Source organism: Mustela nivalis (assembly GCF_964662115.1).
Source record: "Mustela nivalis genome assembly, chromosome: 13".
NCBI classification, from domain to species: Eukaryota; Metazoa; Chordata; class Mammalia; order Carnivora; family Mustelidae; genus Mustela; species Mustela nivalis.
This window is the reverse complement of record NC_139032.1, coordinates 38,293,028-38,319,961: the sequence shown is the minus strand read 5'-3', so window position 1 is coordinate 38,319,961 and position 26,934 is coordinate 38,293,028. Positions and strand designations below refer to the sequence as shown.

The window sequence follows — 26,934 nt, the reverse complement described above, 5'->3', positions numbered from 1 at the left end:
TGATCCTTTCTTTTCTTTGTCCCCTTTGGTCTTTCCTTTGCACTCAAAGTAACTCCCTTAATATTTCTTGCAAGGTTGGCTTAATGGTCATGAATTCCTTTGGTTTTTGTTTGTTTGGGGGGGGGGGGAGAAGCTTTTATCTCTCCTTTGATTCCAAATGGCAGCCGTGTTGGATAGAGTATTCTTGGCTTCAGATTTTTCCATTCAGAACTTTGAATATATCATGCCTCTTTCTTCTGGATTACCAGATTTCTGTTGAAGAAACTTCAGCTTGCCTTATGGGATTTCCCTTGTAAGTTTAGGACTTCTTTTGTCTTGCTGCTTTTTAAGATTGTTTTTTTCTTTATCAGTATACTTTGGAAATTTAGCTATAATACAAGTATTGGCCTGCTTTTGTTGATTTTAGTGGGAGTTCTCTGTATCTCCTGACTGGGATATCTGTTTCCTTCTCCAAATTAGAGATGTTTTCAGCTAGTATTTCCTTATATAAGTTTGTTACTCCTTCTTTCTCTTCTAGGACTGTAATACAAATGTTAATATATTTAATGGACTTACTGAGTTACTATGTCTATCCTCATGTTACATATTTTTTCTCTCCTTTTTTTCAACTTCATTATTTTCCATTATTTTGTCTACTAGTTCACTATTTCTTTCCTCTGCTTCTTTCAGCCTACTGTTCATTGCATCAAGTCTGTTTCCAATCTCATTTATTGCATTCTTTATTCATGATTCCTTTTATCTTTGTTGTAAGGGTCTCCCTATGTCTTCTATTTTTTTCAAGCCCAGTGAGTATTCTTATGATTTTTGCTTTAAATTTTCCATCAGCCATGTTACTTATATCTATTTTGCCTAGATCTCTGGCTGTGACCTCATCTTGTTCTTTCTTTTGGGATAAATTCCTCTTTCATGGCATATTATCTAAGTCTCTATATGATTCTCTGTTAGAAAGGGCAGTTATGTCTCCTGACCCAGAAAGTAGTGGCCTTATGATGTAACGGCCTTATGATGTAGTCATGTAGTGCCCTGGGCCTCGTGTTTCAGGCAGTGTCTCCAGTGTGTGCAACATTTGTTATGCTATTGTGCTGTGGCTGACCTATTCTTCAAGCCAGTTATCCACAGAGGTTATCCTTGTCTTCTGTGTGCAGTGGAGGTTCCTAATCTGAATGCGGTGTGTTTTAACTAGGTTTCCTTTGTTCTGCTTGTGAAATGAGACTGAAAACCAACTCTAACAGAACTTTGGCCTTGCAGAACTCTCTGTTTGGAAGACGTGGTGTGCGTAGGGATTTGTGCTGGTATTCTATATTTATTTAGATTATAATCAATAGAGTATTATTTGAAAGTTTCCCCTTCCTATGAGATGTCTAGCATTTTTTACAGGTTAACACTAAGAAAGCAAAGACTTCAAGATTTAAAAAAATTGCAGTTTCCTTATTGAGGATTATAGAATCATGAATAAGTTCAATCATTTTTTTTCAGTTACTTAAAAGCATTAGTTGAGCTTTTATCATTTAACAAAACTTCAAATCATTTTTTTATTTAAAGGCACAATATTAGAAAAAAATAAAAACAGACACAAAACAAAACAAAACCTCATATTTAACTCTATTTCAGTGATTTAATCTTTGTGCATGTAATATTGTCTATGCATTTTCTCTCTTTTGTGTGAATATTTCTGAATAGCATTTTAAGCAATTTCAAACAAAACTCAAAGTTGCCAGTATTGTCAGTCTCCATGAAAAATAAGCTCACCAAATTAGGAGAGGGGAGAAAACATAGGAATAGTTATATAACGCTTTTGGTGTGACACCTGTTCTTGTTTCATTAAATTAATAATAATAGATGTCGTAGATTCATTTCCTGCTTCTTTTTCTCACTTTTCTTCTTTCTTGTAACATAAAAACCTCAAAAACACTTGGGTAATCAAAAGACCATGTGTGGACTATTTTTTGAATTTCCTCATCTTAAGCTATTTTCGGTTGATGAAATGTATTGTGTTTTTTTTTTAATTTAAATTTCAAATATAAAGAAATGTGTCAATAACAATTTTCATGTTATTTGACACACATCATGAATATTTAGAATAAGAAAGTAGTTTATACATGGTGCTGTATGTGTGATTTTATGGGACTGTAAAGTGATTTTAGTTATAAAAGTATCTCTGTAGCTTGAATTGTGCTCTTTAAGAAAATTTGAACTGTGACAAACAAACAAAAAAAATCACTCAAGAAATATAAAAGAATCCTAGGACACTTGGGCAGCTCAGTGGGGTAAGCCTCTGCCTTCAGCTCAGGTCAAGATCTCAGGGTCCTGGGATGGAGCCCAGCATCTGGGTCCCACCCTCCTGCCAGCATCTCCCACCCTCCTGCCTGCCTCTCTGCCTACTTGTGATCTTTGTCTGTAAAATAAATAAATAAAATATTTAAGAAAAGAAAATATAAAAGAATCCAAAATATTTGGAGATAGCTCTTAAGACTTATTTGACATTTTCTAAATGCATCCCACTTGAGGCAATCAGAAAAAAGTGGAGACATAGTTTGTGTTAAGACAAATGCTGCTGTTAGACAGGTGTATAATTAATTTTCCAGTAGAAATATGAAGAGACTTGTGAGAACTAAGGGGGGAAAGTTGAATGTAAATAAGTGCAATATTTAATTATATTTTAAAATTACTTTATTTATGTCATTAATAATAGCAACTTTGCTTTGAAAAACAAACATGAACTACAGTAGCATAAACTCAATATTCTATTTAGATATAAACCAATTTTTACTAACTGTAATGAACATACATATAAATATTTTCTTATAAAAGCAAATTTGATGTATTATGAAATTAATACAATCTTCCAAGTAGAAATATCAGGTGTTCTGAAAAGCCACCATTGATCCCTCAAAAGTTTTGCTAATGAAGCACTATAATCCAAACAAATAATGATCAATTCTATTACTCTATATAAAAATGTATGCTTCTATGAAAGACATACTACTAAAATTCAGTTAAATGAGGCAGGTTATGTCTTTTAGTTTGCCTGAATCCTCATCATAAATTTTGCCTTTGAATTGTCAGGAGCTCTTAGAAAAATAGATCAAATTTATCACCTGTGCCTGTGGAATGTTATGAATATGGACAAAAGAAGATTGTGTCTATACCAAGAAGAGATAAGAAATTGCATTTTAGTGAAAGAGGTTATAAAGTTTTTCTGGATCCTTCTTTGAAACAATTTAATAAAAGGTGATCATATTTTATTAAAGATTACACACCAATTAATCAGGTTATACACTTTCTCCTTTGGGGAAGATGAGTTAACCAGATACAGTCTTAATAGAAATATCTTCTCTTAGTGTGTAAAGGTAGAAGATAGAGAGAAATCATCAATAGTCCTTCCAATCCTGAACATGCTTTTCTACTATTTATGTTAAAATACAAGTTGGCTTTAGAAGAGCAAGGCATGTATTAAAATTTCTATCTTGGGGCACCTGGGTGGCTCAGTCAGTTAAGTGTTCAACAATTGGTTTCAGCTCTGGTCATGATCTCAAGGTCATGGGATTCAGCCTTATGCTGGGCTCTATGTTGAGCATGAAGTCTGCTTTGGATTTTCTCCCTCTCTTTCTCCCTCTGCCCCTCACTCAATCATGCCTATCTAAAATAAATAAGTCTTCTTTTTTCTTTTTTTTTAATATTTTATTTGTCAGAGAGAAAGAGTACAAGCAGGGGAAGCAGCAGGTGGAGAGAGAAACAGGCTCCACACGGAGCAAGGAGTTTGATGCAGGACTTGATCACAGTATCCTGAGATCATGACCCAAGCCGAAGGCAGGTGCTTAACCAACTGAGTCACCCAGGTTTTCCTTAAAAATTTTTTTCTATCTCAATGGTACAAATCTTTGCTGCTACTTAAACAATCTCCATTGGACTTTATGAATATCAATTAATTTTAATGGGTGAGAAACTTAGGTTTCCAAAGGCTTTTCACTTTTTAAGATTTTGTCAATGTTTACATCTGTACCAGATTTGCATGTTCTTGTGTGTGTGCATGCATGTGTGAGATTATTATCTTAATGTATGAACATTTCCCAAATTCCAGTTTGGGAAATAGAACATTTCCCAAATTCCAGTTTGGGAAATGGAAGAGTAATAGAATATAATAAATATATAACACATTTTTATATTAATGTGTCATATCTGAAACATGAAAGAAAATAAAATGTTATGATGATGACACTCTGTTACTGTCAAATCCTTTTCCACCTTTCAAATTATATGCAACTCTCAAATATATTCAAAGTATTAAATGAGGATAAAATGAGAGTTCTGAGTTTTTGTCCTCTCTGGCCCTCATTGTTATTTTATACTTATTTTAATAAAATTTATCAATTTAAAAAGATTATAATCCAGGCCCATAAGAAGCTTAGAAGTTGCCAAGCTGTTTTAACAATAAATAAGAAGATAAACAAATTGAAAATCAATAACTCCCCTTAGTTCTTTAAGAAGGAAGGTCACAAAACAAACCACTGCCTATATAATTGGAGAGACACATAATCTCTTATCACAGCTTACCAAAAAAGAACTTCCCATAAACAGGGCTAGGAAGAGAAATCAGACTATAACTGATAAATAGCTAGAGAATTAGAGTAGATTAATCTAAGTATTTAAAAAAATCCAGAGAGACCCAGTCATTGGAGACCCTCCACACTTTGTTGAATTTTACCTCATGGAACTCTAACCAGTTATCATAGTCAAAATATAAGAAAAAATCCCCTCCAGATTCTTCCAACATATGGAAGGGAAAATGGACCATTTTGAATATTCAATTATTCTGTTCTCCTCAATAAGAAACCTTCAGAAGAGATTAATTAACCTGTGCTTACTGTGTTAGTAACAGAGCATAACTAGTCAAGGAGAGGGGAATTATACAACTATAAATGGATAGCTTTCTACTTAGAGAAATGGAAGTGCCTAACTTCAGCTCCCTTTCTAGCCTTCTAGCCTATATGAGAAAAGGGAAATAACCAACTCCAGGCTGTTCTAGCCATCCTGTCCCACTGGAAAGAAGGAAGGGGCGGGGAACCTCATAAGGGTATAAGATACTTATAGTCCAGATCACCTAAAGGCTAAGACTTAGCCATAAGAATACAAAACATTTCCAACTCTTACATATTTTCTCCACATTACAAAGGCTGTTTACAGTAGTTCCCTTTATCCAATATATCATGTCTGGCTACTTGATATTGGAGTTGGACAAATTGTAAACATATATTGATAACTCTAGGGCAACCATTGAATTTTTTTACAGCAACATACATGCTATGAAAGGAGAAGAAATGGAATCATATTAAATGTTCAGTTATAGCCACAAAAGACTAAAAGAAGAAAAAAAAATGAATGTAATTATAAGAACAAAGAGTAAAGGAAACAAAAATAATCCTGTTACAGATGCTGCAGTTATTGATCCAACTGTATCAATAATTCCTTTGAACTTCAATGATCTAAGTGAACAATTAAAAGACAGAGATGGTTAGAATGGATCTAAAATCGAGACCCAAATATATATTGTTCACAAAAAAGAAAAAAACAAAACTGTCAAATAATATAAGATAAAAGTAAGTGGAAGGAGAAAAATTTACCATTCTAACACTAACCAAAAGGAAATGGGAGTAGCTCTATTAATTTCAGATACATCAACTTCAAAGAAAGAAAACTTATCAGGAAAAAAGAGGAGCATCACATAATGGTAAAGGCATCAAATCTCCAAAAAGACATTGAAGTATATGCACCTAATGCACTTGAAATATATCCACCTAACAAGAGTGTCAAAGTATATGAGGGGAAAACTGTGTGCATAGAACTTTGAGAAGAAATAGATGAATCTACTATTAGGTAGAAACTTAATACCAGTCCATCGGAAATGAACTTGTACAACAAGCAGAGTATCAGTAAAGAAATAAACTCAATAATAGCATCAGTCAAATAATGAACATCTGTAGACTATTCTGTCCAACAATAATAGATAGATTATTCTTCTCAGGTTCTTATGGAACATTCACTAAGAACACATTTTGAGCATTTTGAGTCATAAAACACATTTCAATTTTTTTTAAAGATTTTATTTATTTATTTGACAGACAGAGATCACAAGTAAGCAGAGAGGCAGGCAGAGAGAGGAGGAAGCAGACTCCCTGATGAGCAGAGAGCCCGATGTGGGGCTCAATCCCAGGACCCTGAGATCATGACCTCCGAAGGCAGAGGTTTTAACCCACTGAGCCACCCAGGTGCCCCCACATTTCAAATTTAAAATAAGATAAATTGTACAAAGTCTGCTCTTAGATAACCATGGAATTAAAGTGTACAGCTTTGATAAGAGATTTTGATAATGCATAACCTTGCATGTGTGGGAGCAGAGGATATGTGGGAAATCTTTATCTTCCACTCATTTTTGCTGTGAACTTAAAAAAAGCTCTATAAAATAAAGTCAATTTTTGAAAATATATAGTGATTATTTGTATTATGAACGGACAATTTTGTGCAGTTGAAGGTACTAGCATAGCAAAAACACATAGAATTCTGCCTCAAGAATTATAATAATAATAAAAAAGTAACCATTTTTTTTGCCTTTGTCTCACCTCTTGTGATGATCAGTCTATAGAGAACATAAACCAGAATTTATTGGCCACCTATTGCATTTGGAATTTACCAACATTTGTAAATGTTTTATTTTTCTCATAATGGCTTGCAGAACAGAAATTATTTTATCAACTATCAACTAGTTGCAACATGATTGTGATAAATTATGAAAATGACTTACCATTATTCCTGATATTCAAACTATCATTATTATTTTAACTATCTTTTTTCTTTCCTGGGTCTGTTCTCTGAATTGCCCTTCTTAACCCCTACCCTCAAAAATGAGATATGTCTATGGATAAGAAAGACTAATTCATATATGCCATGAAGCAAGGACTATTATAGGGATTACTTAACTCATTTTTTATTTAGTGTGTAGGTGTTAGTTGAATGCTGTAAGACTTACCAATAAGAAGGCAATACAATAGTGAGAAACTATAATTGAGAGGGGAAAAAAAAGAGACTCAAGTTGGTCTTACATTCAAAGGATATAGGCAAGGGTAATAATAAAATTTCCCATGCTTAGAGCAGTATAACACTCTAAGGTAATATTGTCACATGTTTTCCTTTCATGCCCTTTTAACAAAAAATGAACAAATAAAAAAGGAGAGAAATTATAAAAGATTATGAGACTATGACAATAAGTAAGAACTAGAATTTTTCTGAAACTCTGAACTCTAAAATTTTGTGTATGTTTTATTATTTGCATAGAAACAGGCATTTTAAAAAGCTATTTTGTCTTGTTAAAAGGTATGTAGTCTTTGACAAGAACTCTAATGATTTAGAACTGAAAAAAAACTAACCCCAATTTTACACTTAAACCTCCAATATCTCCAACTTTTTTCTTTTTAAAGATTTTATTTATTTATTTGACACACAGAGAGAGAAAGAGATCACAAGTAGGCAGAGAGGCAGGCAGATTGAAAGGGAGAAGCAGGCTCCCTGCTGAGCAGAGAGCCCAATGCGGGGCTCAATCCCAGGACCCTAAGACCATGACCTGAGCCGAAGGCAGAGGCTTAACCCACAGAGCCACCCAGGCGCCCCTGATTATAATATTTTAGTTTTCCATTATTTGTTTAGGATTTAGATCTTTTGCAAAACAAAAAAAGCAAAAGCTAAAAATAAGCTTGAAGCAACCTATTTAGAATATAAGATGAATAATAAAATGCAAATACTATTATCTTAAAACCATTGATTAAAAGGTAAAAAGCATCAAAGTAGGGGTTAGAGAATGGTTCAAAGTAGGCCATGTCCACTTGAAATTTTAGCCTTTGAATGAAATGTCTGCATGTTCAATTTTGTGTTAACTTTAGTTTTTCTTATAATGCCTGGACCTTGACATGACTTTTTTGTTTGTTTGTTTTTGAGAAATGATTTTTAAAAGATTTTATTTATTTGAAAGACAGAGAGATGAGCACAGGTGAGGGGCAGAGGAAGAGAGAGAGAGAGGGAGAAGCAGACTCCCAGCTGAGCAGGACACCTGATGCGGGGATTGATCCCAGGACTGAATATCATGACCTGAGCTGAAAGCAAATACTTAACCAATAGAGCCACCCAGGTGCCCCATGGAGAAATGGTGTTAAGAGAACATTAAATAGGATGCTGGGTGGCTCAGTTGTTTAAGTGACTGCTTTCAACTCAGGTCATGATCCTGGAGTCCTGGGATGCAGTTCTGCATTGGGCTTCCTGTGCAGCGGGGAGTCTTCTCCTTCTGACGCTCTCTCTCTCATGTTCTCTCTCATTGTCTCTCGAATAAATAAGTGAATAAGGTAAATAAAATCTTAAAAAAAAAAAGAGAGAGAGAGAGCATGAGAACCTTAAATAAGTGTAGAATTTAGTTGTTGTTGTTGTTGTTGTAGTTTTAATAGGCAGGAAAAGTAGAAACATGATAACTATGTGTGCTACTTTCGGAGAAAATAAGGACAAAAATATAACCTGAGGTGTTTTTATTTTTGTTTTTGTTTTTTTAGTTTGTTTGTTTTGTGATTTTATGTATTTTAGAGGAAAAGGGAGAGCATGAATGGGAAGGGCAGAGGGAGAGGGAGGATCTTAAACATGCTCCATGCTGTGGGGAGCTCAACAGAGTGATGAATCCCATGACCGTCAGATAATGACCTGAGCTGAAACCAAGAGTCTGAAACTTAACTGACTGCACCACCCAGGCACCCCAACCTGATTTTTCTTTCATATAAATAGTTTTCTGAGTGTTAGAGAAGTCAGCCTTATGGGCTAGTCTTATTTTAGTATTTGTGGAAATATTACAACAAATCAATGACTGAGGTGTTTTTCTATTTTGTTTTGACTTCTAGGGAAACTTACTAAATTTCTTCCATAGCTGAAGTAACTCAATCAAGAAGATAATGGTTTGATTATTCTACTTGAATATATACAGAGTCAATATGTATCTTAATACAGTCAACTGGTGTTGAGAAAGATATTATCATATTATGTGATTGGATAATTAAAGGGAAATTAGAGATTTGCACCATTCATCATTTGATTTATGTTTCCCAAAATGGAAAAACAAAAAAGTCTCTTAAAGAATGAGATTTGTTCTAAGTTAATTCTGCTTCCTGATTTGAACTGGTTATTTCCTAACATCATATTAAATGGTCATTGCAACTGCTGATGACTAGTGTATAACCTGGAAGAACACATTTCCACTTCATTAAATTTCTATCTGGTGATAAACTAATTTAACCCAACATAATTCACATACTTGCTGGACCTAATTACCTTACCAATACAATCTGTAGATATAAACACCTGCAGTGCTATAATTAGAAAAAATATCATCAACTAATTCAATAAAAGTAATTTTCCCCTTCATTACACAGTAACTGTCTTTGTTAACTAATTGTAGTGTGGCTTAAAGCACTGCTAAAAATATTAATATTATTAAATTTTTCCTGCTCCTGCCATCTGAACATTTGACATCAGGTCTCTGAATCTTAGTTATTTAGGAAGTATGCATGCTAGCTTGAGAGTAAATGGAAACAGCAGGCTGTGCACCCATTAACATCTATGGTTGGTGCAACCAAATAAATGGAAGACTTGAACAGGCTGCAAAGTACGGTGATCAGGGAAGCATAGTTCTATTTCCCTAACGAAAAAATAATGATATTTTATTTATTCTGATGTTAACAATTACATCGGTAGTGCTGCCTTAGTTAAGGCATGACTTGGGTAAGGATAGCCAACATTTCTCAAAAGATAGTTCTGGAAAACTCTGTCCTTTTAGTGCTATAGAATGAAAGTATTTTCTTATTGGACTTTCTTTCTGTGTTTGGTTTTGACCCAGATGCCCTTGAAGAAGAGCATACACTGGAGTCTTTTGCCTGATGAGTAAGAGCTACTACCTATTGTACTAGAGGCTCCTTGGTATGTTCTATGAATAGCAGAAAATGGGAGAGAGGAGTTCGTTGTCTTATCTTGTGCTTATTCACATGGTATCTTACTATGATTTTTTTTCTTTAGAGAATTTTTCAGAAGCTATGGAATGTCTCATACTGGATTTTAAAAAAATACTTATTTTGAGCAGAAATAATACATCACTTGAGTGAGAAGATCAACCGGTTGTCAGGTTCTAGAAATGTTATCCACAACTCTAAGTACTTTTATTTTACCATTTAGAAATAATCATTGTTCCTGCAAGCAGCTTATTCTTATGGAGCTCCTATAAAGACACGTTGTTATGCTTGGAGGGAATATACTGAGAACATATTCTATCTGCTTACTACCTATCTACCTACCTACTTATGTTAGCTGTGTACCTAAATTGATGGCTTCCACTCAAGCCATTAAAGTTACTATTGCTTCAGATTTCATCAATTATTTATAATCCAAGCACTCAAAAATTTAAAAACCTTCTGTCATCCTGCCAGTGAGGATGTTAGAAAAAAATGTTTATGCTTTTCTTATTGTAGATCAATTCTTTCTAGTTTAAATCCTTCTCACATAAAATGCTGGTATAACAAACTACCTGGACACTCTTGGCCAATAATTTTGCCTGCCAGCTGGCCTTGGAGGAAGTAATCAAGAGAACATGACTGCAGGTTGACCCTTGAGTTGGGTCTAGACAATCAGTGGATCCTGACCGCCCCCGCCCCCCAGCCTTGGAATATATGCTCTGCTTACTGTTCCCACAGTGGGGGCTGTTCCAAGAGCATAACCTGAGGGATTAAAGGGTTGTCCAGACCATCAGGATGGTATATATGACTGAGCTCAGTTATGGTCTCTATAGAAACTTTCAAGATTCAGTGATGGGTACCTAGGGCTGGGAAGGGGGAAGTGGAGATCTCATCTTACAGCCATCTAAAATAAACCTTATTAAGTTCCCTTATTAAAGCTGCTACCTACCAATCAGAAGTTGTCTGCCTCTTTTGTCTATATACCTTTTCCCTCTGTGTAAGAGGCCAGTTTGCAAGCTAATAGCCAGAGAATAATTTATATGTGTATAGAATAAATAGGTGTGCCAGCATTCTACCCTGAAAAATTACACAGTCAGGAAATAGGTTAAAAAGTGTAAGTTTTTAGAAAAACACATCTGTGTTAGAAATATATTCATAATCAGCAACTTTTATATCAAAGTTTATTTCGCATGTAATACAATTTTCATGTAACATTTCATTTGATCTTTGCAGCAATACTCTAAAGAAGATATGTCTCAGCAGTGTATTAGGTAATTTGTCAGAATTTTATCAGTAGTAAACTATGGAATTATGGCTTTTAAGTTTAAGTAAATTCCAAAAATCTATGCTTTTCCCCTTGTATCTTTCTGCTTTTGTTGTATCTGCAATTTTTTATATAAGATCTTATAGTATGCTTATGTACATTTATCTTATAAACCCCGTATGTGCTTACAGTTGTATAAATAAGCATATACACATACACACCCATGAATGTTTTCACACAGATTTTTCACACAGATTTACTAATTTTCAAACTGAGGTATGAACTTAAGTTCATCAATTTACAATGGTATATTTTCTTCCTAGAATAAATTAAGAAAGATTTTTACACTAATTGAAAAATTGATAATGTAATTATTCATAGTGCTAAAGACGGTATTTTAAATCAGTGGAAAATAATGTCAATGTTGCCTTTATTAGATATTAAAACACGGTTAAACACACCAAAACTACTTTTTAAAATAAGTGTAATATGGTTTTCTGGCAAGTTGTATTATATTATTTGCAATTACATGGAAATTTTAAAATAATTAAATTCAATGAGACCATGTTATGTCTTTACCCAGAAAACTGATATTTAGTTTAAATTGCAAAAAAGAGGAAAGAAAGAAAGAAAGAAAGAAAGAAAGAAAGAAAGAAAGAAAGAAAGAAAGAAAGATAGAAAGAAAGAAAGAGAGAAAGAAAATATATACAGAGCTCTGGGATAATTCTGCAAAGCAGTTGTGAACATCAGTGAAAATAGTCCTTTTGTGGACTTGAGGACTTTTATTTTTGTTGATCTATATAGCTAATGTTTCTCAGAGTACTTTTTCCCCCCACATGTGAAGAGATATGCATTACATATATCTAAAGACAACATATTATTCTCAAGAGAAAAGATATTTTCTCTAATTTTGCCTGTAATTCTTGTCCCTTTAGTCTCAAGTTATTAAATAGTCTGAGAAAAAACCCAGATATTGGGTCCTGACAGACTTGTATCCAAATCAAAGTCCTAACCATATCAGTCACAAGGCAAAATTCTGTGATATAGTTGAGGACTTCTATCTTTATTTCCATCATTTAAATAAAAAAAGATAATAGTTTACATGACAATGTATATTTGTTTAGTTTGGGAATCCAGGACAGGTGAAGGCAATTTAGTACTACTGAAAGAGTTGTAACTCTCAATCAAGAGAAAAATAGCTACATTCTATAGTATATGGGTTAGAAAATTGTACTTTATTCTTCTGATCTCGTGGTTTAATATAAATTGAATTAAATTGAGCATTTACTTTGGAACAGGAAAGTTGAATTATATTTTTTTTTCATGATTACATGATGAGTTTATAACAGGAAAGATAGTGTTCAATATTAAAACAAGGGAAGATTTTACAGCAAGACAAATCTGTCTTGCCTTGCAAATTCTACAATTTAGTAGCTATTTGCCATTGGTCAAGCTACTAACCATATCTTTGAATGAATATCTTCAAAGATTAAATGAATTTCATATCTCTTAATTTACTACAAGCATTGTGCTTACATTACAAAACGTGCTTACAAACATTAAATTATGATTGATAATAGTAGTATTTTCTATGTACCCTATACATGCACAGATACATATATAACAATATATATAAATATATATCATATAATATAATATATTATATATGTGTATATATCTTTATATATATACATACACATGTGTGTGTATATATACATATATATAACTTAAGCCTTTCCCAATAACACAGATATTATTGTTTCTATTTAATATGAATAAGAACTTATTCTATATTCTTATTCTTATTCTATATAATACACATATATATGTGTGTGTGTGTATATATATATATATATATATATATATTTATTCTATATTCTTATTCTTATTCTATTCCACAAAGGAATAGAATGTGGAAGTGCTATGGAAAAGCATAACTGTCTGCCATTTAGCTGAACTTCACCACACATATTTTGTGAGATAATTATAAAAAACATTTTGATGTCAAGACACTTCATCTTTCCTAATCACCTCATTTTACTTGTATAAAAGCAAAAATATATTTAATTTCCCCTTTATTTACAATGAAAAGTGATTAAAGAGTTAAGAGATAAGTTACACATTTTATTTATCCTTAAAATGCCCACTATTTTTTTTATTTTTTATTTTTTATTTTTTTAAGTATTTGCTATCTCCTTGAGGTACTGAGTTAACTTTAAAAGTTCTTTATCTCAATTTAGGTGCGCTTTCATAAAAGGCCTTATCTTTAATCCATTCTGTGGACTAATGTAGGTTCATTAGAAAATTTCTTCCTATGTCATCAAACATTATGGTATTTTTTTTCTGTAAAACTCTGATAACTTCCCCCATATAACACCAATAGGTTTTACATCTATTAATCCTCTCCTTGGAGTACGCACAGTTATCATAGCAGCACTGTCCAACATGAAGGTAAAGTGAGCATTTGTGCTCACTCCCAGCTCTTTCATTTTAGCTTCAATCCACTTCATATTTGTTGCGGACCAAATAACAATGTCATAATCCTCAAATGCAGATGTTAGGAACTCATGAAGATATGGCCGCATAAATTCTATTCCAGTCTCTGCACAAGACCTATGGTCAAATAATGTATAATCAACATCTAGTACCAAAAGCTTTTTTCCTTCCCTGGGAGGATTCAAAATTTCCACTTTATACTCTTTTATGCCCACTATTTATAATACAGTAATAATTTTGCTAAGCTTGAATGAACTCTAGCATATTCTTTCTATTATGTCTAACCAAAAGTGATATTCTCAAAATCTCCAAGTGCTAAAAGAAATGTGTAATTTTTTATCTTCCTTTTAGTTAAAAACAAACAAACAATAAAATCTAAGTCTCCAAATTGTTATTTAAAGGACACTATATTGAACCAGCCATCTAATGCTTGACTGTTTCTATATTATCAACTAACAGTTAAAAATGATATGGTTGGACAACTACAAATATAGGACAAATAAACACAAGATCATATTACTTTGAATTAAAAAATGCTTTGTTATTTATAAATGAGATGGACATATATCAAGAATTTATTTTTTCCTCCATATAACAGTGTTTATCATTTAACCACATTATTTTTCAAGCTTAATTGAAAATCACAATGTTTCTTGTCATACAGACATGTCCAGTGACTCACAATTTTTACAACTGTATTTTCTAAACTATGACAACTTTATGCCCAAGAATATGACAACTTAGATCTAAAAAAACAAGACTAAACAAAACAAAACACTGAAAAATAAAACATACCAGAAATAGAAAAGAAATAAATATTTGAATAGCTCCATATTACTGAAGTTGTAGGGTCTACAATTTTTATTTTTTTTCCCAAGAAAACTCCTGATGCAGATGGCTCAAATGATGAATTTTTCCAGTATGTTAAGGCAATCAGAAAAACTTTACACAAACTTTTTCAGAAATGGAGAAAGATGGATGGCCTGCAGACTCATACGCCTGTTTTTAGGTACATGTTTTTAGGGCAGAAGTTCAGAAATTAACTTTCATATGTTTAATCACCTATGTTTCATCACAGAATCAATGGATTTATAGACATTATCATATTGTTGGATCCTAATTATGCTATCCAATATACAGTTGACCCTTGAATCACACAGGTTTGAACTATATGGGTCCTCTTAATATATGTATTTTTTACAGTATGGTACTTAATATATTTTCTCTTATGATTTTCTTAACATTCAATGCTCTAACTTATTTACTGTAAGAATACAGTATATAATAAAAATAATACAGTATATATTACATACAACATATAAAATATGTATTAATCAGCTGTTTATGTTGTCAATAAGGCTTCCAGTCAACAGTAGTCTATTAGTAGTTAGGTTTTGGGGGAATCAAAAGTTATACACAGATTGTCAACTGTACGAGGGTTAGTACCCCAACCCTTGTATTGTTTCAGGGACTACTGTACTTGTTTTCCTTCCCAGTTATCTATCCTTTATGTATTTTGTGAGATGTATGTTTCTTGTCAATGTATTTTATAAACTTGAAAAAGGCAAGACTAAGGGGAGAATTCCCTATAGATTTCAAAAAAAGTTGACCATAAATTTTTATTTTAAAATTAAATTCATACACCTAATTACCAAACCATCGATATAATTACTGTTAATAGGCCCACTTTTCCCCTACTTTCCTCAAAGCTGTGATGAAAGAACACATGTCTGCAGGATTTACATCACCTGCTATATTCCATGTGGTTAGTCTAATGTGATTCCTATTAAGAAAATTCATGCTAAGTTCCAGTGGACACAGTTCCTGTCTTGATCTCAACAATCACTAAGTCTGCCTTGCCCATGAAGTTAAGTGCCTTGTTCTTTTTACCAACTCAACTAATCTTATCTCTTCCTAAATGATGACAATATTAATTTAACCTGATTCTCCATTTAAATACATGATGTATCAATTTGTTAGCATATGATGTTTACCTTTTAACAATCTATCAATACGCAATTCTAGTTAGTATGTGTCACACTTCATGATAAATCTAAACCTATGGAATTTTGATCAGAATGGCATTAAAAGTATAGATTGCTCTAGGCAGTAGACATTTTAACGATGTTTATTCTTCCGATCCAAGAGCATGGAATGGTCTTCCATCGTTTTGTGTCTTCTTCAATTTCTTTCATGAGTGTTCTCTACTTCCTCGAGTACATATCCTTTACCTCTCTGGTTAGGTTTATTCCAAAGTATCATATGGTTCTTGGTGCTATACTAAATGGAATCGATTCTATAATTTCCCTTTCTGTATTTTCATTGTTAGTGTGTATGAAAGGCACTGATTTCTGTACATTGACTGTATCCTGCCACATTACTGAGTTGCTGTATGAGTTCTAGTAGTTTGGGGGTGGAGTCTTTTGAATTTTCCATATAAAGAATCATGTCATCTGTGAAGAGAGAGAGTTTGACTCCTTCCTTGACAATTTGGATACCTTTTTTTTCTCTTTGTTGTCTGATTGCTGTTGCTAGGGCTTCTAATACTATGTTGAACAAAAGTGGTGAGAATGGGCATCCTTGTGTTCCTGATCTCAATGGGAAGGCTATGAGATTTATTTTTCAAAGAGCTGGAGCAAATGATCCAAAAATTTGTATGGAATCAGAAGAGACCCCTAATTGCTAAGGAAATGCTGAAAAACAAAAATAAAACTGACGGCATGACATCACCTGATTTCAAGCTTTACTACAAAGCTGTGACCACTAAGACAGCATGGTACTCCATAACAACAGAAACATAGATCAGTGGAACAGAGTAGAGATCCCAGATATGGAGCCTCAACTCTATGGTCAAATTATCTTCAACAAAACAGGAAAAAAAATATACAGTGGAAAAAAGACAGTCTCTTCAATAAATGGTGCTGGGAAAACGGGACAGCTATACATAGAAGAATGAAACTCGACCATTCTCTTACACCGTACACAAAGACAAACTCAAAATGGATAAAAGACCTCAATGTGAGACAGGAATCCATCAGAATCCTAGAGGAGAACATAGGCAGTAACCTCTTTGATATCAGCAACAGCAACTTCTTTCAAGATATGTCTCCAAAGGCAAAGGAAACAAAACTGAAAATGAACTTTTGGGACTTCATCAAGATCAAAACCTTCTGCACAGCAAAGGAAACAGCCAACAAAACAAAGAGGCAGCCCACAGAATGGGAGAAGATATTTGCAAATGACACTACAGACAAAAAGTTGATATCCAGGATCAATAAAGAACTCCCCAAACTCAACACACACAAAACAGACAATCATATCAAAAAATGGGCAGAGGACATGAACAGACACTTCTCCAATGAAGACATACAAATGGCTATTAGACACATGAAAAAAAATATTCATCATCATTTGGGTCATCAGGGAGTTTCAAATTAAAACCACATTGAGATACCACCTTACACCAGTTAGAATGGCCAACATTAGCAAGAGAGGAAACAACATGTGATGGAGAGGATGTGGAGAAAGGGGAACCCTCTTACACTGTTGGTGGGAATGCAAATTGGTGCAGCCACTTTGGAGAACAGTGTGGAGATTCCTTAAGAAATTAAAAATAGAGCTTCCCTGGGGCGCCTGGGTGGCTCAGTGGGTTAAGCCGCTGCCCTTCGGCTCAGGTCAGGATCTCAGGGTCCTGGGATCGAGTCCCGCATTGGGCTCTCTCAGCAGGGGCCTGCTTCCTCCTCTCTCTCTCTGCCTGCCTCTCTGCCTATTTGTGATCTCTCTCTGTCAAATTAATAAGTAAAATCTTAAAAAAAAAAAAAGAAAAAAAATAGAGCTTCCCTATGACCCTGTAATTGCACTACTGGGTATTTACCCCAAAGATACAGATGTAGTGAAAAGAAGGGCCATCTGTACCCCAATGTTTATAGCAGCAATGGCCATGGTTGCCAAACTGTGGAAAGGACCAAGATGCCCTTCAATGGACAAATGGATAAGGAAGATGTGGTCCATATACACTATGGAGTATTATGCCTCCATCAGAAAGGATGAATACCCAACTTTTGTATCAACATGGACAGGACTGGAAGAGATTATGCTGAGTGAAATAAGTCAAGCAGAGAGAGTCAATTATCATATGGTTTCACTTATTTGTGGAGAATAACAAATAACATGGAGGACATGGGGAGATGGAGAGGAGAAGGGAGCTGAGGGAAATTGGAAGGGAAGATAAACGATGAGAGACTATGGACTCTGAAAAACAACCTGAAGGTTTTGAAGGGGCGGGAGGTGGGAGGTTGGGGGAACCAGGTGGTGGGTTTGGGGATGGCACGGATTGCATGGAGCACTGGGTGTGGTGCAAAAACAATGAATACTGTTAAGCAAAAAATAAATAAATAAATAAACCTAATGCTGAATTTTAATGAAGTTCCTCAGAAATGGTTAAATCTGTTATCTGACAGTGCAATCTATTTTCAACTCTATCTTTTCCCATCTCTTAAATTTTTGTAAAATTTGTATTGTCAGTTTTCATATATAAATGACTTCTGTAGATTATTGTGAGAATATGATGAAATCAATGCTTTTAATATTTAATACACAATCTCTCTATTAAGATTCAATAAACAGTTTCTTTACTTTCTGTGGCCCCTATTTTGTTTTTTAAGACAAACATACTTGTATTTCAAAAAGTAAAATCAGTCTAAACTTTATCAACAACCAATACCTGATAAAATATACTTCACAAACAATTTTTACTCCTATTCCTGTTCATTTAATGTACTGAAACTGGTTTCATGTCAGGTCTTGAGAGGATGTCTCAGTGAAATTTGAGTTGACATTTATAAAATCATATCTATGTTGAAATGTTTTTCGGTTGTCATTTACCTACTGTTAGAGGTTTATGAAGTGACAGGTTAGGAGGAAAAAGAGGGGGGAAAAAAAAGCAGTGAAGCAGTGTATGAAGCATTCCCAAAGTTGAAAAAAACTTTAGTTAAAGAATAATGCTAATCCTTCAACCTTTTATAATCTATTATAAAACTCTTCAAAGATATTTAATAATTATCAAAGAAAGAAAGAAAGAAAGAAAAGAAAAGAAAAGAAAAAGGCAGAAATCCATCCAGTCGGTCCATGAATATCGGAAGTTTGAAAGTTCATTTTCCAAGAACAGAAGACATTGGTTAATTAATTAATTAATTAATTTTAAAAAATAATGATTGCAACATGTGGTGTCTAATTTGGATGTGTCTGGAACCTTAGAAGTTTGACTACTGCACATTCTCCTACAAATGGACCTTAAGAGCATGTTTGAATGTTCTAGTTGGGGAGCACAGCTACTCCTATACCCTTGATCAAAGAGTCCTCCCCTATCAGGGAAGGTCATCCTTTTGGACCAAACATGCAGTTCCAGGAAGGGTGCATATCGAGTGGTTAGGGAGGGGAGGGACATCCCGTAGCCACCCAGATCAGTGGAGTCAATCCTGGTGACCAATGGGGTGACAGATGTTACAGCCAGATTGCCCTTACATCCGACATTAGTTATTTTATTTACACAGAAACTTTCACCTACAGAAGCTTATTAAACCTAGTTAATTAAAGTATACAATATTTTTTAAACCCTCATTTTCTTTTAGTAGGCATGATTCTTCCACTAAGATAATTTTAGTCCATCAACCATAATTATTTTGAAAAAGCTTACTAAAAACAAAGAAATACCTAAATTCACATATTAGGGGATTTATTCAATAAATATTACCTTCTACGAAATTCTCTTTGTGAGAATCATACATTTGAAAGAAACTTGGCTTCTTCATCAATAAACTTCTATTCCAGGACTGGATTTCCACAGACTAGCTATGGAAAAGCGAAAGGCTCATAACTTCTCTGGGTCTCAGCTCAGTGACTTATATTTTTAAGATTTTTTAAAAGTTTTTAAATTAACTATACAATTGACCTTTAATTGACCTTTATTTGTAGAGTTATGTTTATTTTATTCTTATAATTGTGGTACTAAACAACTCCATCACGCCAAAAATACTCCCTATGCTGTTCCTTTAGTGTCCTTCTCCCCCCACCACTAACTTTAACTACTGGCAACTATTCATTTATCCTCCATCCTAATACTTTGATCTTCTTAAGAAATTCCCATCAATGGAATTATGTAGTATTTAGCCTTTGAGATTGCTTTTATTTTTTTTTCATGTCAATATATTTTGGGGATTTATTCAGATTTTTGCAAGGGTCGAAAGTCCATTACATTTTATTGCTACACAGGTTTTTTCTCCCATTTACCTGCAAAAAAAATTTGATTTTTTCCCCCTTCTTGTGGCAGTTGTAAATAGGTCTGCTATAAATATTTTGTATAGGTTTATGTGTGGACATACATTTAAATTCTCTAGGGAAAATATATATGCATGTGGTTACTAAATCATAAGTATATGTTGCAACATTATTTACAATAGCCAAGATATGGAAGCAACGTAAATCTTCATCAATAGATAAATGGGCAAAGATGTACATACACACACACACACACACACACACACACACACACTGGACTATTATTCAGTCACAACAAGTGATGAGACCTTGCCATTCATGACAACATAGATGAACCTAGAGGGTATTATGCTAAATGAAGTAAGTCAAACAGGGAAAGACAAATACCATAGGATTTCACTCATATGGGAACTCTACAAGAAAAAATGAGGGGACCTGGATGGTTCAGTCAGTTAAGTGTCTGCCTTCAGCTCAGGTCATGATTCTGGAATCCTAGGGATCAAGCTCCTCATCATGCTCCCTGCTCAGCAGGGAGTCTTTTTCTCCCTCTCCCTCTGCTTCTCCCCCTGCTCATGCTCTCTCTCTCTCTCAGTCATCAACCCTCTTAAATAAATAAAATACTAAAATAAATAAATAAAAGAACAAATGGACATAAAAACAAAAATCAGCATCAGACTCAAACTGGTGGTTGCCAGATGAGAGTAGGGAGTAAAATAAGTAAAACAGGTGAAAAGGATTATGAGGTAGAAACTTCCAGTTATAAGATATGCCACAGAAGTAAAAAGTACACACACATATCACCAATAACAAACAATGATATATAACAACTAAAACTCTCATATTTTGCTGGTGGGAGTGCAAAATGTTTTGTTCAGCCTACTGACTTAAGGTATTGTAATTTGACTAAATTTCCTTCACAGTAGTTCACAGTTAAGTATTTTAGTTTTCCAAGATGCTTGAAAAATTGTAAAAACAGTAAGAACATCTGTGTCTAGAAAACAATGTATTATAATAGAGTTAAATATAAAAGGATGAGTTATATATAGAGTATACTCATGAATTTTAACAACCCGCTGTAAGAATCTGTAAGGATCAGGATGTCTGGGTGGCTCAATCAGTAAGCCTCTGCCTTTGGCTGAGGTTATGATCCTGGGGTCCTGGGACCCACATCCACATTGGGCTTCTTTCTCAGCAGGGAGCCTTCTCTCTCTGCATGCTATGCCTGCAGCTCCCCCTGCTTGTACTCTCTCTCTCTCTCTCTCTCTGAAAAATAAATATTTAAAAAAATCTATAAGTGATCAAAATAGGCATACACATTCAGATGCTATTGGAATTCACATTTTATTATACATGAAAGGTAATGAAGTTAAGCAAACTACAAAAATATCATGTATTACTAATTCATATTATACTACACATCTTATTAGATATGTTGGATACATTGCACTATCTGCTTGAAATACTGTAACTATCTTTAAGAAAAAGCTGCAGTTGAGAACTACATCAGCTCATGAATTTAACTTTGGTGGTTATAAGTAATACAGGTTAAATGAGAGAATTTATCTTGCTTATGGAATTAGTTCTGGCTCATTACATCATGAGAAGTTTCCTCAGGAACTCTAAATAACAGAGATACAAGATCATCTAAGGGCACAGATGCATAAAATATGTGTTTCTACATGTATCCCAATTAATTTTAAAATCTGTGCTTCAGATATTAAAACATATAGAAATAACTGGGGGTTTTAGATAATTTTTATACATAATTTTGTTTTACTAGATTTAAAGCTATTCCATACTTTTCCAAAATTTGAGGGAGTATAAACTCAAAGAAGTGCTTATTATTACCAAACCAATGCATAATACATTATCTACAGCAACCCTCCCTCCTTCTCATAACATTTTTCTTCCCTGAGGAACAATCAACCTAATTTAAAGACAGAAAAGTTTAGCCAGTTGAACTGGTTAGGTTGACAGTACCTTGAAGTACATACTTCTCCTTTCCATCTCCTCCTCCTCTTTCTTCCTCTTCTTCCTCCTCCTCATCCTCCTCCGTCTCCTCTTCTTCTTCTCATTCTTCTGCTTCTCCTCCTCCTCCTTCTTCTTCTTCCTCTTCTTCTTCTTCTTTTTGTATGTTATTTTTTGTTTTTATTTTAATTCTAGTGAGTTTACATAGTGTCATATTAGTTTCAGGTGATTCAGCAATTTCATACATCACCTGGTACTTATCATAAATACACTCTTAAATAACCACCACCTACTCAACCCATTCCATCTCTCTTAATTGTTATGTATAATATTTCGCAGTTTTGCCGATGCCATTATGAACTACATCACTAGTCTATATATGTGGATTTGGAACAAAGGTTTTTCAAGACAGATTCAGACCTCACTATAGTTGATATGTATTCTCATAGAAATTTTCCAATAATTGTGGAGAGATATCTACAATGATGTAGCACTTAGTTATTAATACAAATGAGTAGGATTCTCCAAATGTAATTGTGCAAAAATAAAATGCATTCAACTTTTTAATATAACCTTCAATAATCAATTTGATGTTTATGGAGCACAACCTATTTCCTGATATAAAATGTTAGTAAAGAATATTAAGAAATCATACATAAATGTACTTTCACTGTTTGCTTAATAATACCGAAATTGTCATCAGTGAGATAGTTACAGAACTCTATGAAATGCTTATTTAAAAACCACTAAGTTTCCCAAATTGTGTTTTTTGTCTCCATCCATTCCCAGTGAATTTTGGAATTTTTGAAAAGAGAGGATTCCTAAAATAAGTTAGTAATCATAACAAGTAAATTTCAGGCTTGGAGTATTACCATGAATAAACATCAATCCAAGCTTAGGTAATTTGTTAAGACTTGATCTGTGACCTAAAATGTGATGTAGCCTGGAGAGTGTTCTATGTGACTGTGAAGAATTATTCTGTTGTCAAATAGAAAGTTCTTTATAGGTATGTTAGGTCCATTTGGTCTATAGTGTTGTTCAAGTCTGCTGTCTATAGATTTTCTGTCTGTAATGTTCTATCCCTTATTGAAAGTATGATATTTAGTCTCCTATTTTTATTGTATTGCTGCCTATTTCTAGATTTAAAATTTCCTTTATATATTTAGGTGATCTGATGTTGGGTGCATATATATTTAATAAATGATAAATTAAGTTTTACTAATTTCCTTAGAATTTTCATAAAATCAATAAAGATGTATTTTTCTACCTAAAGATATATTTTTCTTTTTATTTGCATGTAGCTGATCTTTAAGTATAAAAATAGGTAATATTAGCAAATATATATCTTTCAACATAACCCAAAAGTAAAATGGTTGTGTGTTGTCTTTCATGGATCCTTTTATAAAAAAATGTTATACATTCACAGTATAGAGCTAAAAGAAAATGACATTTTACTTTATTTCTACACAGAGTGAAGTCTACTGAAAATGAAATCAAATTCATGCCTACTTATCCATTTTTCTTATTAAGCTATTATCAATGCTTACATTATTCTGTTTGCAATACTTTTAGAGATGTGTTAATGAATAAGAAACAATATCAACAACAACAAAAATTTAATTAAAAAAAAAGTAATTAAGAGGCAGAAGAGAAGAAATTCTGAAGACAAACAGAAAACATTTTTTTTTCTAGGATTGAGATAAATGACAATTTATTCCATAAGTTGGTAGATGCTGACTGTGAAATTGAAGTACTAAAGGTTAAGGAGGAATCAACAATATTGTTTTTGGGTCATTAGATCATGATAAGTTTCTTTTTTTATAAATTTTTTATATTTTATAAACATATATTTTTATCCCCAGGGGTACAGGTCTGTGAATCACCAGGTTTACACACTTCACAGCACTCACCAAAGCACATACCCTCCCCAATGTCCATAATCCCAACAACTTCTCCCAAACCCCCTCCCCCCAGTAACCCTCCATTTGTTTTGTGAGATTAAGAGTCACTTATGGTTTGTCTCCCTCCCAATCCCATCTTGTTTCATCTATTCTTCTCCTACCCACTTAAGCCCCCATGTTGCATCACCACTTCCTCATATCAGGGAGATCATATGATAGTTGTCTTTCTCTGCTTGACTTATTTCGCTAAGCATGATACGCTCTAGTTCCATCCATGTTGTCGCAAATGGCAAGATTTCATTTCTTTTGATGGCTGCATAGTATTCCATTGTGTATATATACCACTTTTCTTTATCCATTCATCTGTTGATGGACATCTAGGTTCTTTCCATAGTTTGGCTATTGTGGACATTGCTGCTGTAAACATTCGGGTGCACGTGCTCCTTTGGATCACTACGTTTGTATCTTTAGGGTAAATGCCCAATAGTGCAATTGCTGGGTCATAGAGCAGTTCTATTTTCAACATTTTGAGGAACCTCCATGCTGTTTTCCAGAGTGGCTGCACCAGCTTGCATTCCCACCAACAGTGTAGGAAGGTTCCCCTTTCTCCGCATCCTCGACAGCATCTGTCATTTCCTGACTTGTTGATTTTAGCCATTCTGACTTGTGTGAGGTGATATCTCATTGTGGTTTTGATTTGTATTTCCCTGAAGCCGAGTGATATGGAGCACTTTTTCATGTGTCTGTTGGCAATCTGGATGTCTTCTTTGCAGAAATGTCTGTTCATGTCCTCTGCCCATTTCTTGATTGGATTATTTGTTCATTGGGTGTTGAGTTTGCTATGTTCTTTATAGATTCTGGACACTAGTCCTTTATCTGATATGTCGATTGCAAATATCTTCTCCCATTCTGTCAGTTGTCTTTTGATTTTGTTAACTGTTTCCTTTGCTGTGCAAAAGCTTTTGATCTTGATGAAATCCCAATAGTTCATTTTTTCCCTTGCTTCCCTTGCCTTTGGCATTGTTTCTAGGAAGATGTTGCTGCGGCTGACGTAGAAGAGGTTGCTGCCTGTGTTCTCCTCAAGGATTTTGATGGATTCCTTTTGCACATTGAGGTCCTTCATCCATTTGGAGTCTGTTTTCGTGTGTGGTGTAAGGAAATGGTCCAATTTCATTTTTCTGCATGTGGCTGTCTAATTTTCCCAGCACCATTTAAGAAAGAGGCTGTCTTTTTTCCATTGGACATTCTTTCCTGCTTTGTCGAAGATTAGCTGACCATAGAGTTGAGGGTCTATTTCTGGGCTCTCTATTCTGTTCCATTGATCTATGTGTCTGGTTTTGTGCCAGTACCATGATGTCTTGATGATGACAGCTTTGTAATAGAGCTTGAAGTCTGGAATTGTGATGCCGCCAACTTTGGCTTTCTTTTTCAATATCCCTTTGGCTATTCGAGATCTTTTCCGGTTCCATATAAATTTTAGAATTATTTGTTTCATTTCTTTGAAAAAGATGGAAGGTACTTTGATACGAATTGCATTAAATGTGTAGATTGCTTTAGGTAGCATAGACATTTTCACAATATTTATGCTTCCAATCCAGGAGCATGGAACCTTTTTCCATTTCTTTGTGTCTTCCTCAATTTCTTTCATGAGTACTTTATAGTTTTCTGAGTATAGATTCTGTGCCTCTTTGGTTAGGTTTATTCCTAGGTATCTTATGGTTTTGGGTGCAATTGTAAATGGGATTGACTCCTTAATTTCTCTTTCTTCTGTCTTGCTGTTGGTGTAGAGAAATGCAACTGATTTCTGTGCATTGATTTTATATCCTGACACTTTACTGAATTCCTGAATAAGTTCTAGCAGTTTTGGAGTGGAGTGTTTTGGGTTTTCCACATATAGTATCATATCATCTGCGAAGAGTGCTAATTTGACTTCTTCTTTGCCGATTTGGATGCCTTTAATTTCCTTTTGTTGTCTGATTGCTGAGGCTAGGACCTCTAGTACTATGTTGAATAGCAGTGGTGATAATGGACATCCCTGCCCTGTTCCTGACCTTAGCAGAAAAGCTGTCAGTTTTTCTCCATTGAGAATGATAATTGCGGTAGGTTTTTATAGATGGATTTGATGATATTGAGGTATGTGCCCTCTATCCCTACACTTTAAAGAGTTTTGATCAGGAAGGGATGCTGTACTTTGTCAAATGCTTTTTCAGCATCTATTGAGAGTATCATATGGTTCTTGTTCTTTCTTTTATTGATGTGTTGTATCACATTGACTGATTTGTGGATGTTGAACCAGCCTTGCAGCCCTGGAATAAATCCCACTTGGTCGTGTTGAATAATCCTTTTAATGTACTGTTGAATCCTATTGGCTAGTATTTTGTTGAGTATTTTCGCATCTGTGTTCATCAAGGATATTGGTCTTTAGCTCTCTTTTTTGATGGGATCCTTGTCTGGTTTTGGGATCAAGGTGATGCTGGCCTCATAAAATGAGTTTGGAAGTTTTCCTTCCATTTCTATTTTTTGGAACAGTTTCAGGAGAATAGGAATTAGTTCTTCTTTAAATGTTTGGTAGAATTCCCCCGGGAAGCCGTCTGGCCCTGGGCTTTTGTTTGTGTGGAGATTTTTAATGACTGTTTCAATCTCCTTACTGGTTATGGGTCTGTTCAGGCTTTCTATTTCTTCCTGGTTCAGTTGTGGTAGTTTATATGTTTCTAGGAATGCATCCATTTCTTCCAGATTGTCAAATTTATTAGTGTAGATTTGCTCATAGTATGTTCTTATAATAGTTTGTATTTCTTTGGTGTTAGTTGTGATCTCTCCTCTTTCATTCATGATTTTATTTATTTGGGTTCTTTCTCTTTTCTTTTTGATAAGTCGGGCCAGGGGTTTATCAATTTTATTAATTCTTTCAAAGAACCAGGTCCTAGTTTCATTGATTTGTTCTATTGTTTTTTGGGTTTCTATTTCATTGATTTCTGCTCTGATCTTTATGATTTCTCTT

At 34.1% G+C, this 26,934-nt stretch overlaps 1 pseudogene across 1 annotated transcript in view; it reads right to left on the bottom strand.

Annotated features, from left to right (window-relative positions):
* Positions 1–13,469: 13,469 nt before the first annotated feature.
* The window catches only part of LOC309847210 (ubiquitin-like domain-containing CTD phosphatase 1 pseudogene), a 31,135-nt pseudogene continuing 17,670 nt past the window's right edge, over positions 13,470–26,934 (bottom strand). The window contains exon 2 of the transcript in view: positions 13,470–14,002. The product of the transcript in view is annotated as a ubiquitin-like domain-containing CTD phosphatase 1 pseudogene (transcript). The remainder of the gene's footprint in view (positions 14,003–26,934) is intronic.